The 4,501-nt window shown below is 33.5% G+C and overlaps 1 non-coding gene across 1 annotated transcript; it reads left to right on the top strand.

The window, feature by feature from the left end:
- Positions 1-524: 524 nt before the first annotated feature.
- TRNAM-CAU lies at positions 525-597 on the top strand. The gene has a single exon. It is a non-coding gene; the product is annotated as a tRNA-Met (tRNA).
- Positions 598-4,501: the final 3,904 nt, after the last annotated feature.

Genomic DNA, 4,501 nt, shown 5'->3' with positions numbered 1-4,501 from the left:
TCAGGTGAAAAACGAAGTTTAATATCATCCTTATTAAAAAAAAGTAAAATTGATATTTGTTAACATTGTCTTAATAATAATAAATGGGGTTGAATAATGCGTGTAAAGAGGTACAAGGAAAGTCTCAATTAAGCTCAGGAGCATGCTCTTTCATTATATTCAATAATCTATCAATATTAGCCATCAAAAGTCAGATAGAGTTTTATACGATGCTGCATGTATTTCATGGTAAATAATCACGAGTGAAGATAAACATGTTGATGAGGATGAAGTATGACAGCAACTTGGACTATACATGAGGTTCAAACTTACACCCTGCCGCCAGCCGCGGGCCTGGGCAGGAGCGGTGGCGAGTTAAAGTTGCAACTATGCTCGATTGGTTGCTCTGCACCTTTTCCCCCGCAAAGTTGCACCTTTCTAACACCCCTATTTCTTAGTGTAAATGTATTTCATTGTAAATAATGACGAGTGAAGATGAACTTATTTTATTTACAAATGACTGAAAGTTTTTATGACCTTCAGCGGCCTCGTTAGCGCAGTAGGCAGCGCGTCAGTCTCATAATCTGAAGGTCGTGAGTTCGATCCTCACACGGGGCAGGCTCCTAACGTTTTTGTAAATTAATTTTGGTCAGCAACTCTGTAGAATGCCATGATTCGGTGCAGAGATGATCAAATTATATGTGTATTCAGAGAATGAACTTTATTGATTAATGTATGTGATTTTTTTGTTGGGTTTTCTGAAAGGTTGGCACTATTCTTTTCATTACATGCAAAACTACAGCATGTTTTATTTAACCATCTTTATTGCACTGCACCATCTTTAGAGCAGGACACTGCAAAATGTTAATGATTTGTTGCTATTATACTCCATTATCTGGAAAGATGCACATTGACGATATTACGCAAAAGTCATTGTTGAGAGGAATCAATACACATTTTCTATGACCTCGTCAAGTCATGTTGTCTATTATTATATCTTCCTCAACAGCAATTCGGCAAATCACTAAATTCAATAAATTCGTTTAACTATATGACCTATTCTTAGCTGATGTCAGATTTCTGATCACGAACGGTTTTTCTTTTGAATAGAAATGTTTGAATTTGAATTGGGCCTGCTAATAAACGCTAACCAATAACTGTGTTTGCCCATTAATGATACGTCTGTAACAAACATTCGAATGATCATTACTGCACTCGCCAGCAGAGCCGGTTTGATTTGCCATTCCCTATTTGCTCATTCGGTTCTGTTTCTTTAACAGGTCAAATTGGAAATTATCAATACAAATCCTAAAATGGAGAATCGAAACTGTTTTCTGATTACTAACGAGATAATTGCAATTCCTTATCTAATTTAATGTGAATCACGTTGTATTTTGTTTCATGTTAATGTATTGATTGTTTCTTTGTGCATGAGTATTTACTTTATTAGATCTTACCTTGAAGTACCAACAAATAGACCAATGTTCGACACCATACATGTATATTATACATTATCTCACGATAATTGATTTTTTCCCATTCTTATGGCTGCATGGATGATTTTATGTTGAACAATCGGCACCACACACCTGAAAACTTATAATAATTGCCGAATCATCTGATCATCTGCCAATAATGCGAAATGCCATACAATAAATTTACGGCGTTGTATCAAAATGTTTAGTGTATTCAATAATTAAAATGGGTCAGACATTAATTAATTCGATGAAAAATCAGATCATTTATGCTTATATACCGTATCCATGTCTATAGGCCTACATATTAGATGGGGGAGGGGAGTCAGAGGAAGTCCTGGAGAGCGTTTTCACCCTCTAGTTTCCATAGGAACTGTGCTCTGTAGCCAATCACAATCAAGGAAAGACAGCAAATATTCAAGAAATGCACTCGAGGCTCACTCGTCATTTCTCACAAATCTTTATGCTTTTCTCCTTAACACATTATATATCAGAGTCATCCGGATTAATACGACACTTTAATGATTATACATATCACACATTATATCGTTTTTTCACGTTAGAAGACAAAAATGATAATCTGGATGTGTGATATTTATACTCAATTTAATTCTCTCGGGATGATGTTATGCGTTTTGCTGGAAGATCGCGTTAACATAAATATCGATTGCCCGTAACTATATGAATCACAGGGACAGACTTTATACATAATTTCTTCTTTCGAACTATTGGATTTAAACCGAAAGATGCCTGTAACTTGGATTACATATGTAAGTATATTCATATTTCTTATTTTCTTTTCAGTGATATTATATTTTGTATTAATTTCATCTTATATTTATAGCTCGTATTTCTGCAATAAAAAGTCGGGCCTACGTCATTAGGTTTTGTTTATCACCATCGATTTGGTAATGATTTCTACCGGATATACATGTATTCAAATTTTTAGTTTTTTAATGTAGTGTTTGCGATTTTAAAAAAATAAAAGAGAGAAAAATTAATCGTGTTGCTATAGCCCCATAATAATGATAAAAATCATCTTCACATTGTTTTTCAATCTAAGTACAAACTTTTTTAAATCAATTTCTTCTATAAATATCAATTCGTATGTATGGTATCTATTTTCCAACATTCGACTTCGTTTTTCTGAAGTTTTATTGTTTAGATTGTAAGATATATGTCTGTTTTTATTATTTAGGTTATTTAATAATTATATACACCAATTATACTATTGATATTGTAAATGCTACTGATATAATTAAAACAAATTGTTTGTCACGCAAAAAAGGACGTTGAAAACCCAATACACCAATTATACTATTGATATTGTAAATGCTTCTGATATAATTATAACAAATTGTATGTCACGCAGAAAGGACGTTGAAAAAAGCGATTTTGAAACTGATAGTGTTACATCGTGTAATTAAAACTACATATGAAATACGTGTACATATATTAGTTTATGTTTTATCATGTTCAAATGTGTTAAATCGTGCATGGAAAAAATATTAATCTTAAAACCAATCTACTCAGATTTAACTAACCTTAGTAGATGAAAATTATATTTCAAAATGAAATCATAATAAATGCATATTGACATTGAAACGAGTATACTCGTATATTCTAACATAAAACATTTCTGTAAAACAGGCATGAAAATATATTAAATGACGAATTCTACATTACTATCCGTAAAAATGTTATTTGCCTTTTTTTTCTTCAGGTAAGTCTCTTGCTTATGTTTTCGGCATTTGCTGCAGGTCATACCAATCAAAATTCAAGCAAGAGTCAGCATGGTAAGAATATATCGGCATGTCAGCTTGTTTATCGTTACTATAAATTCATTTATTGATGTTAACACAAATAAAAGGAAAGCTTTAAAGACCCAGAATGGAGCTAAAAGTGAAATTGACAAATGGAAAGGAAATATACAAGCTACATAGTTACAAGTTAAATTGTGTGCATATTCTCAGCTTGACAGCTGAGCAGTTAACGGCGCCTGAATTATGTGACGTCACATTGTGTCAAGAGGGTTGTGACCATAGAGTTATAGTTTAGTACGTACTTAACTTTTGTATTTTTTACTTGGCTCTTATTGGTCCGAAATCGCTATGTCAGGAAATGTTATTATATAATTATAATCTGAATGCCGATAAAATTGGAAAGCTGCCCAAAACAAGTGGGAAATAAAATATGGCAAAAACTTATCCAAAGCTGTAGATTTCCTCATCACAAGCTTACGGGAAAAGATATTTATGATATCTCTATGTGATGGAAGTGAATAAAATAAAATACGTAAATCTGGAAAGCATAACAATCACTTAGTACTTCTAAGTACAAACCATTTAGCTTATAAATAAATTTTGGCATTTCTGCCATCAATAGTAATTGCCGTGGTAACATTACTCGGTAGACAATTGAATTTAAGGTTTGCCTGCAAGCTATCAGTTAGACCCAATGTGGATAATTGAGTGCTATGTTGCGTTGACCACAATGACCTTCAGAAACTGCACTATTATCTCAAAGTGTAATGAGCATAAATAAAACACTAGGAAAATGGAAATGGATCTTAAGAAAATAGTGATTCAAATGAATGATGATTTTTCAAATATGAACACCCTTTTCTCCTTTCTCTTGTCCTAATTGTTGTTCCCATCATATCCTTTTTATTTATATCTAAATCTTTAGGACTGTGCCCTTCTGGTTTCCAGCATTGGAACTCATCATGTTACTACATAGAATCATTATCTCCGAAATCACGTGATGATGCTAAGATCATGTGTTCAAATCTCGACTGCCGATTGGTCGACATCGCATCAATCGAAGAAGATGAATTCATCCGTTCACTCGCGCTCGCTGAGAATACATCTATCGATTATTGGATTGGCTTGGAAGATCAGAATAAGGTCTGGCATTGGATGGACGGATCACCTTTGACCTTTACCAATTGGGATTCCGTCGAAAATGGCGTCCATAATGTTGGTACAGACTGTATTCTATTGAAACCTGGAGGATCAGAGTATCGCTGGAACGATTATAGATGCGAT

Source organism: Lytechinus variegatus, chromosome 2 (assembly GCF_018143015.1).
Source record: "Lytechinus variegatus isolate NC3 chromosome 2, Lvar_3.0, whole genome shotgun sequence".
In the NCBI taxonomy this organism is placed as follows: Eukaryota; Metazoa; Echinodermata; class Echinoidea; order Temnopleuroida; family Toxopneustidae; genus Lytechinus; species Lytechinus variegatus.
The sequence above is the reverse complement of the archived record's forward strand: the minus strand, read 5'-3'. Positions and strand labels throughout refer to the sequence as shown.